This window comes from Ascaphus truei, chromosome 2, assembly GCF_040206685.1.
Source record: "Ascaphus truei isolate aAscTru1 chromosome 2, aAscTru1.hap1, whole genome shotgun sequence".
NCBI lineage: Eukaryota > Metazoa > Chordata > Amphibia > Anura > Ascaphidae > Ascaphus > Ascaphus truei.
The window spans coordinates 399898532-399909297 of NC_134484.1; the positions used below are offsets into that span (position 1 = coordinate 399898532).

Genomic DNA, 10766 nt, shown 5'->3' on the forward strand with positions numbered 1-10766 from the left:
TAAACGGGTAATGAATGGAAGGGAAGTAAACATAATTATGCCCCTTTATAAAGCATTAGTAAGACCACACCTTTTTTGTTGATGTTAAATGCTCCTATAACAATAAAAAAATCTCAGTACCACAAGATTGGCGTAAAGCAGATGTGGTGCCTATATTTAAAAAGGGAGCTAGATCACAACCAGGGAATTACAGACCTGTAAGCCTGACTTCAATAGTGGGGAAACTACATGAAGGTTTAATATGGGATAAAATTCAGGAATACCTAATGGAAAACAAAATCATTAGTAATAGTCAGCATTGATTTACCTTATTTGTTTCTTTGAGGAGGTAAGTAGGAATTTAGACCAGGGTAATGCAGTTGATGTGGTCTATTTAGATATTACAAAGGCTTTTGACACGTTTCACACAAGAGGTTGGTGTATAAAATAAAGAAAATTGGACTTAGTAATAATATATGCACCTAGATTGAAAACTGGTTAAAGGATAGACAACAGAGGGTTGTCATAAATGGAACTTTTTCAGGTTGGGCTAAAGTCGTGAGTGGAGTACCTCAGGGATCGGTACTGGGACCCCTGCTTTTTAACTTGTTTATTAATGACCTTGAGGTTGACAGCGAGAGCAAAGTCTCCATCTTTGCTGATGATACTAATTTGTGTAAGGTAGTAGAAGCCGAGTAGGATGTAATTTCTCTTCAGAAGGACTTGGAGAGACTGGAAACGTGGGCAGGTAAATGGCAGATGAGGTTTAATACAGATAAATGTAAGGTTATGCATTTGGGAAGCAAGAATAAACAGGCGATTGACACATTAAATGGGGATAAATTGGGGTAATCCTTGATGGAGAAGGATTTAGGAGTGCTTGTAGACAGCAGGCTTAGCAATAGTGCCCAAAGTCATGCAGTAGATGCAAAGCAAACAAGATCTTATCTTGCATAAAACGGGGAATGGATGGAAGGGAAGTAAACATAATGATGTCCCTTTATAAAGCATTAGTAAGACCACACCTTGAATATGGGCTACAATTTTGGGCACCATTCCTTAGAAAAGACATTATGGAACTATAGAGAGTGCAAAGAAGAGCCACCAAATTAATAAAGGGGATGGACAATCTAACTTATGAGGAGAGGCTAGCTAAATTAGATTTATTTACATTAGAAAAGAGGCGTCTAAGAGGAGATATGAAAACTACTGCTGCGGCACATCTGAGTCTAACATTTGCCCGTAATTGACTGAGGCTTTTTTCGGCTGGCGCCAAACTTGGCCGCGCGCCAGCTGCATCTTCCCCTCCCCGCGTGCAAAATTATAATGCTGTTCCCCTCCCCTTCCGACCCCCTGGCTGCTCCCCCTGGCTGCTCCTCTGCTTCGCGCAGCTTCCCCCTTACCCCTGCAGCCTTCGGGGATGCCGGGGAACCCTGGCACGTGTGACCGGCGCCACAGTGACGCGCGGCAAGCGCCAGGGAAAAACCACAACAAGCCGCCGTCTACCCGCACATTTCCCCCACATCGCGGTGGCGGCCGCTATAGACTCAGCTCGGCCGCCACTGTATATACAAATATATTCGGGGACAGTACAAGGAGCTTTCAAAAGAACTATTTATCCCTAGGACAATATGAAGGACTCGGGGTCATCTCTTAAAGTTGGGGGAAAGGAGATTTCACCTGCAACAAAGGAAAGGGTTCTTTACAGTAAGGGCAGTTAAAATGTGGAATTAATTACCCATGGAGACTGTGATGGCAGATACAATAGATTTGTTCAAAAAAAGGTTGGACATCTTTTTAGAAAGGAAAGGTATACAGGGATATACCAAATAAGTAAACATGGGAAGGATGTTGATCCAGGCATTAATCCAATTGCCAATTCTTGGAGTCAGGAAGGAATTTATTTTTCCCCTTATGAGATATCATTGGATGATTGACTCTGTGGTTTTTGTTTGCCTTCCTTTAGATCAATAAGTAAGTATAGATATAGGATAAAGTATTTGTTGTCTAAATTTAGCATCAAATATGCAACTATGTACTGTAACTATGTAACCTAGCAACCCATTACAAGCCATACCCCCAAACAAATGTAAGTTTCATAATATCCTCCTGATATGCACATTCTTGTCTCTTTTAAAATGTAACCATGCAATCCCTAAACCACACTCTACAATGGAGCTGATTGTTTGTTTGTTCATTCAAACATACTGTACATGAAAGGGATCTGATCATAATGTGAGAAACATTCTCCAAGTACAGTTGGAACTTTCATTATAATGGGATTTTATATGGCATTCTACTATGTGAAAATATTGGCAATGAAAATGGGCCACTCTCTTTATTTCCATATCTTAGGTGTATTGTCATGGGGTGCAGAGCAGTGGAGACATTCAGACAAAATGGTAGACTAGCAACAAATAAGTAAATTATATTTGCCTCTGTCTCAGGCTATTTTTTTAACTGTGTCTTTAAATTAAACATAATATGAAACAAAGGAGTGTTGACCTTTTAAAATAGATGTAATATTTTAAAAATCTGTTTATTTGTTATCTTTTTAATGAAATAAATTGACTATAATTAGTCCTTACTATACTGTATAAACAAAGAAAATACTTTAAACACAATATCGCAATATTGTGTATAAAGGCAGTGTAACAGGGGACACGAATAAACTGGAGAAAGGGCTCCATTCCCAGCGGGACTGAGGGTTCGCTTCCTCCATCCACTCTCATTCAAGTCACAGAGATATCTCGAATGAGAGTGGAAGGATGGGCTTTGGCCGTGGCAAGCCCGAGCTTCCCACAAACAGGGGAGGTATGTAACAGGGGATTTATCCCTGCTCAGGAAATGTGCCTCTAATCCAGCAGTGTGGTGGTTAACTGCTGGTAGTCAATTAACCACACCACCTGGCTGATTAGGTTTGTTAGAAAAGCCTGCATTTGAGACAGGAAGTGAGATTTTTCCTGAGTCTCACAAATTGTGGGACTGACCATTGGAACAGATGTCTTGAGCCTACCAGAAGAAACTGCACGCTGCCTGCAAGACACTGGGGAAAGTACTTCTAAACCTGGAGAACAAAGAAGCCTTTCCCTACAAGAGACAGATAAGGCTTTCCTTTCTAAGACTTTTTGTATATCTGCATATATCAAGATATATGTTTGGGGCCGGGAGACATGCTAATCTAAAGGGAGTTGTGGACTACATAGGTTTCACTAGAAATACTCCCAAGTGGAACAGAAGCTTTGTTTGACCCCTTATTTTGCATACGTTTGGATGATTTTCTTGTGTTAAAGAAACAGGCGCAATAAAAGCCTTATTTAATTTCACCTTAAAAAAGTCTCCATTGCATACCTCTGCACATGTCCTCTTACAGGCAGCATAACTTTATACAGGCATACCCCGCATTAACGTACGCAATGGGACCGGAGCATGTATGTAAAGCGAAAATGTACTTAAAGTGAAGCACTACTTTCCCCCCACTTATCGATGCATGTACTGTACTGCATTCGTCATATAGTGCTTAACTGATGTAAATAACACATTTGTAACAGGCTCTATAGACTCCCCCCCCTTGCGCACAGCTTCGGTACAGGTAGGGAGCCGGTATTGCTGTTCAGGACGTGCTGACAGGCGCATGCGTGACCTGCCGTTTGCCTATTGAGCGAGATGTACTTACTCGCTAGTGTACTTAAAGTGAGTGTCCTTAAACCGGGGTATGCCTGTACTGCACAAGCTGCTTATGGGAAGAAGTTATATCAGGGTCTACATCCAACTTATCATGTACAGTACACACAAGTAGGCTTACTGTACTCAGCACTTTGTTTTCTATGCTAAAATGTAAAATAAAGGAAGCCAGGAATTTTCCCTTTCTGAGATAATCTGTTCTAATTCTCTTACTATAATTAATTCCAGTCTGGCTTCAAGAGATATGAATAAGGACTTACAGTATGAGGCCAGTGTTTATAATGCTGTATAGCAACGGATTGAATGTCATACTGTATGATTTCATATTAACATACATGCATTTAAAAATGAGTATAAATATCAGTATGGACACCCATCAATGATGTAGGATCTTGGATACACACCAACAAATTCTAAAAAGCCCCAATAGGAATTGATCATGAAAAGTGTAAATAATTAGATACTTTGCAGATTTAATATTTACAATAAAAAATTAACCATCAAATATAAATAAGATGTTATCAGTTGTCTCTAAGATAGCAGCACTAATTTGCAAATGATTGAAAACGTTTTTAATGCAATTATAAAAGCTTCCTTTTGCCATCCCCCCGCAACCCCCCGCAAGGTCTAAACAGCCACTAAGGGCCAAATTCCCCCTTCACCCACCCTCGCTAGCCACAGTAAGCCTGGCATGGGTGTTTAACCCCTTCATTGCCTTCGCGGTTAGCCGCTAAGGTAATGAAGTTGCTGTAAATGCATTTTTCCTGCATCGGATGCATGCCGGGGGGCTCTTGTGCTGGTATTAATGGCTATCAGCTCCGGAGACGCCCGGCATCAATCCGAGGCAGGAAAAGGGCCTGATTTTTTCTAAGTCCAACATATCGCAGCTCATCGAGGCATCTCCCCACCAATTTACTTACATTTTGAGGTGAATTGGATTTGGGGAGAAGATCGCCTTTTAGGGCTGCAATAGGCTACGATAGGCGGCGACAGCCGACTCGCGGGTACTAGAATCGCGCGCGTTTATGATCCTTCAGAAAATGGTCGATAAGCGGCTAATCGCCGCTCAATTGGCGATTTTTCTTTTGGTCATAAGATTTTGCGTCGATACAGGCCGTTATCGAGCACTTATCGAGGCTTACTGAATACGCGTACCAATTTTGGTCGATAAGTGCTCGATAAGGGCCTTATCGAGGCTTTCTGAATGAGGCCCATAGTATCCAATCCTCTTATATGCTGCGTACAAAAGAATCTGCATATACAGGACTGTAGTAATAAAAGATTCAATTTCAGATCATCAAGGGACTGTAATGTGTTTGAGTCACCTAATATAATAACACAACCCCACAATAAAGCACAGACCTTATGGGGTCTATGCACTAAGCGTTCATAAGTCACTTATCAAGTACTTGTCGCCCAAAAGGCCTACGACGATTCTGGAAGTGCCGATAAGTGGGCAATAAAAGACTGAATTGCCCAAAAAAAATTGGTTAAAAAATTTTCTGTCAAAATCATCAGGCCCGGAAAAGTTGGCATGAAGGTGTTGGAAACCTGCTTAGAAGCAGCGAGACGGAACTTAGAAAAAAAATGAATTTTTCCTGCATCGGATTGATGCCGGGAGTCTCCGGAGCTAATACCCATTAATATCAGCACCGGAGACCCCCGGCATGAATCCCATGCTATAAAAATGCATGTACAGTCAACTTCATTACCTTAGCGGCTAACACTAAGGCAATGAAGGGCTAAACCTCCCCCCCCCCCCGCTACCCACCAAGGACCAAATACCCCCTTCACCCACCCCCGCTACCCACAATAAACATTACAAAATGTAATAACAGTCAATAAACAACCCACCCACCCCCTGTACCCCCACATAAAAACATTTTTTATTTTGTTTAAAACCGGATTCATTCCAGAGGCCTGCGGTGGTCCCCGGATGGTCCCCGCGGGTGTCCATGGGCCCCAACAGGGTCCCCGGGTGGTCCTCGCGGGTGTCTGGGGGTCCCCGGGTAATCCCCATGGGTGTCTGTGGGTCCTCGGGTGGTTACCACGGGTGTCTGGGGGCCCCACAGGGGTCCCCAGGTGGACCCCGTGGGTGTTCAGGGGTCCCTCGGGTGGTTCCCGTGGGCTTCCGGTGGTCCTCGGGTGGTCCCTGTGGGTCCCAGTTGGCCTGCGGTAACAATCCTGTTGTAAAAAAGATTAGTGTGGCCTACATTTCAATAAATACACCCCCTCCCACCAAACACATACAGTACAGTAATGTGCAAACTAACTATTATCCAGATATGGATAATAGCTCATTTGACCATTATTAAAACAAACATTTAGCCAGTTAGCAATAATAACGTAAATAAAAACCTTTCCAATTACCCCTGCCATTATGAAGGGTGTCCTCGTCAGCATACTGCAGGGTCATGTCCTCCGTTGCCAGAAAGAATACAGGAAATAAAACAATCTAATGGCCCCTAACCTCTTTATCACCTTAGCAGTTAATAACTGCTACAGTAATTAAGGGGTTAACCCCCATCCCCCGATCGCCACCCATGAGACCTAAACACTCACTCTGGACCCACTATACCCACCCTGTATGCATGGATTGGTATAGTGGTACATCATACTCATATAATATGGGCATGATAAGCCACTATACCACTCAATGGTCACCCTAATAAAAAGACATTAAGACCCACAAGACACATTAATAAAAAAAAAAAGACAAGCACCTAAACACCACAATTCAATAACTAAAAACACTAGCCAACACATTCTATTAATAAAAGCACTAACCAACAAAACTATTAAAGAATTTAAAGTAGTAACCAACAAATCAATTACAATAAAACAACTTGCCAAAACACCAATTAAAAGCAGGAGCCAACACAAGAAATAATTTATTAAAAACCGTAATCAATCCGATCCAAACATATAAACAAGCCAGCAAAATGTCAAACAATTAAAGCCAAAACATAAACTGAAATAAAAACACAATATAAAACAAGCATTTGCCAAAAAAACATTGGCTAATACTGTATTTATCTGTGTCCTAAAGGGGCACCGATTAATACATTATCAGTCGATGGGCAATGAAAAACATAAATTAAACAAGATCCAATCCAAAAACCTGCAAAAAAAAAATACATTGACATACATTCAATATGTAACTTCACTTTAGAAGCGTTTGCCCTCCGAATTCTGGGGCATCAGGAAGCTCTCATACCGCTGCATCATCCAACTCAATCCGATGCCATCCACCATGAAGATCCGGACCAGGTAGCCAAATTCTTCTTTCTTTGATCTTCTAATACCTTCTTCTTTCTTGATCTGTAATTATTTTTTGCTTTTCTTCATCTTCTTTCTTCATCTGTTAATCCAAAAAACCCAATGGTAAATCCTGAACACAATGTTGTCTCGTCATCTTCTTGAGCTCAAATGAGGTGTAAAGGCCTTAAATATGGCCTATGACATTACATTTTTGGGTCAGATGGTACAGCTCCAATCTGATTGGACACTGTGTCATGTGCCCGCCTCTTTTTTTTCCAAGGAGGGAGGTACGTCACATCCTTCAAACCACAAATCTATAGCACATGGTATTATAGCCAATTGGATTGAAGAAAATCCCGTTTGTTAATGTTCCAAATCACATCTAAAAATACCATATTATACTATAGTCATAGAAAAACATTTTTATTTTTGTGATCATGTATATATAGTCTGAGACGACCAGAATCGATTAATTTTTATATTCCCTTCACCCCAAGTGTAAATACAATGGCCCATATTTACTAATATGGTAAAGCACTGCAAAGTAATTCAGGGCAAATACAGCATATTTATTTATTTATTTATTTATAAAATATTTTACCAGGAAGTAATACATTGAGAGCTACCTCTCGTTTTCAAGTATGTCCTGGGCACAGAGTAAAACAAATAATACATGGTTACAGATACAGTTACATAAATGAACAGGGTATACATTATATACAAGACATTGTGTGCACAGTTAAAAAAAAATATATTATGAGCGTATGAAACAGTTACAGACCAGGTTAAAATGTGAGACAGCCTTAGATTTGAAAGAACTTTAACTGGTGGTGGATGTGAGAGTCTCTCGTAGGTTGTTCCAGTTTTGGGGTGCACGGTAGGATATATCTCCTGCCAAGCTATGTAGTGCATTGTGTAGTTCATGAGTCGTTGATGGCTCCTCTCCAGTTCCAGTGGTGTGTCTCTGCTCCTCACTTCTGCAAACCTTTTCTTGTAGGTGTGCATGTCTCACTTTAAAATCCCAAAGCATCATTGTTTTATCAGAAGTTGAAATTCTGAAAGCCTCTGTGCCATACTTATCAGTTGTCACAAATCATTTTTTACAGGGTTAGTTTCTCAAAATAGGTGTAAAGCGGTAAGGGCCTGAGGTCACAGGCCTGAAATTATGTGACTTCTTCTCACTTCTCCCCTCATTTAAAGCTCAGCAGTATAAACCTTCAGCAGAATTAGCATTTTTAGAGGGTTGGGCCATAGCACAATTTAAATGACAAAATATTGCAAATGAAGCTGGTCAAAAATACAATTTATAATCAAATTTGTTCACATGTGTCAAAAGTGGACTACTATACAAGTAGATGACAATTAGACACATTTCTAACCACACTATCTTCCTTTGCAAATACAGTATGGTGGAACTTTCACTTACTGAAACATGCATACAAAAATGTTGCCCCGTTATGGGTATAGATATGCACAGTGACAAACAATGTATTTTTTTGCAAATGCTTGTTTTTATTTAATTGTTGTGTTTTGGATTTGTGGTTGTTTTTATTGAAATGTTTTGTATTAGCGGTTGTTTTTATTTAATTGTTTTGGATTATTGTTGATTGTTTTTGTTTTAGGTTGCCCATTGATTGCCATAATGGCAAAGCATGCCCATATTATATGGGTATGGTTTAACACTGTGCAAATCAATGGGTAGAGGGGGTGGAGGGTGGGGGTAGTTGTCCCGGGGAGGGTGGTTAGGCCCCGTGGGTGGTGCACGGGATAGTGGAGTTACCCCCTTAATTACTATAGTGGTTACTAACCGCTAAGGTGATTAAGGGGTTAGTGGCCATTAGTTTTTTTATTATTATTATTGTAATCTTCCTGCCTATGGAGGACAGGGAGGAAGATGAGGGCGGCCTTCATCCTGGCACGGGTAAGTGCAACTTTAATTTACTGTAATTACAGTGGTTTTTTTTAATAATGGGCAAATGCTCTATTATCCAAAAAATTGAATGGGGAAAGCGCTATTAGCCATCTTTGGTTAATAGCACTTTTCCCACTCCTGTTGTTGGTACATGGGATTAGGGAAGGTTCTAGTTAACCCAGGGTGGTGTTTAGGAATGGTGGGAAGGTAGTGCGAGGGGTTAACCCCTTCATTACCTCAGCGGCTGTAACGGCTAAGGTAATGAAGGGGTTAACTTCTACTGCCACCATCCCACAAGGCCTAAACACCCACTCTGGGGTAACTAAAAGCTTCACCCACCCCTTGTACCAACAACTATGCAGTGCCTGCTATTTAACCCTTTCATTACCTTAGCAGTTAGCCGCTAAGGTGATGAAACTGGCTGCAATTTTATTTTTATTGCACAGGATTGATACTGGAGGCCTGCGGGGACCCCCTGGAGACCCGCGGAGACCCCCTGGAGACCCGCGGGGACCCCCTGGAGACCCGCGGGGACCCCCGGATCTCCAGGGGATCCACGCCGGCCTCCGGTATCAATCCTATGTAGTAAAAGTAAAAGAAAATGCTTCCATGGATCTTGCAATATCTTTAGCACCAGCCTTTAGCTGGCGACAAAATATTGCAAAGTGTTAAAGTACGATAAGCTTATCAATGCTTAGTGAATAGCCGTTTGTGTCCAAAAAAACGATTTGGGGCATTTTTTGGCTTATCTTACGGCTTACAGAGCGTTATAGTACTATAAAAAGCCATTAGTGCGCGATACTGCACTGTTATCGATGCTTTGTCAATAGCAAGACAGGCAATATCGCACTATCAGGGCATTTATAGTACTATAAGCCACTTATCAAAGTTTAGTGAATGAGCCCCCAAGACTCAGGAAACTGCCTACATACAGTATACCTGTTTTACTCCAAGTACCAGCTAAATAGATCTACTGTACGTTGCACATGCACATTGCACATCATCTTACAGTATATGCATTTTACATGTCTTTTATTATACATTATGTATATTACTGCATACCGTAAAAGGTATATAACTGTATGTAAAAGGTTCACAGAATATTAGGATAAAAGTATAAACTAATTGGACACAATTATAGGATTTGTTAGTTCATTAGCCAAAATAAACACAATCATTCAGCAGTCTGTCATCAGAATATTAAACAAGTACATCTTTCTCAATAGCTCTGCAAACATAAGTGAAGGAGATTGATGAGTCACATAACAAAAAGCCCTTGTTGACACCAAAAAGCCTTTAAAGTGTGTACAAGGGCTCAATCTATTTTTTATTACACAAGGAAAGCATTACGATCTCTGCCTGATCAAGTACAAATGCAAGTTGGGTGTATCAGGATGATATGCAGACACTGAGCACCAGAATAACATATCAGGTACCAGGTCTAAAGCTGGTGATGCAAGATTGGGTTGCTGCATATGGAAAATGTAACACGCTGCTGCAATTCATATTTACCTTCTTCCCCTTCTGTATGGAGCTCCTGGAAATGGATTAGGTGGGGTGGGATCGCTGTTGGGTTGATGAACAAGGAATGAGCTTTGAGTCACTGATGCAGCAGGATGGATGCTATCATTGACTATTGCATCCTGCCTGAGAATCTGCTGTCTCATGCTAGCCAATGGCTCACTCGCATTAGCATCAGAGCATAACCCATCCCTCTCTCCTCTCCCCCTCCCTTTGCCTCTGCTCTGGAGGGGAGCTGCATGGCTACCAGTTTGTTCACGATGAGAGGGGCAGAAATAAATCCTATTTAAAAAAGCTGTCACAGTTTATAGAAATTGCAGGGATATAAGCAGAGCTCTACTATGCTGACATATTGTGTAGCATTAATGTTTAATTTATGAATAATTCTCTATCTACATTTCGTATATAA

The 10766-nt window shown here is 41.0% G+C and overlaps 1 protein-coding gene across 5 annotated transcripts in view; it reads right to left on the reverse strand.

Annotated features, from left to right (window-relative positions):
• Positions 1-10519, reverse strand: part of DYNC1I1 (dynein cytoplasmic 1 intermediate chain 1) — a 576993-nt gene extending 566474 nt beyond the window's left edge. For 4 of the 5 annotated variants that reach the window (XM_075587298.1, XM_075587296.1, XM_075587299.1 and 1 more), the window contains exon 1: positions 10349-10519. The gene's annotated coding sequence lies outside the window, so the exon portion shown is untranslated. The remainder of the gene's footprint in view (positions 1-10348) is intronic. The other variant, XM_075587297.1, reaches the window with a different exon arrangement.
• Between the last annotated feature and the right edge of the window lie 247 nt (positions 10520-10766).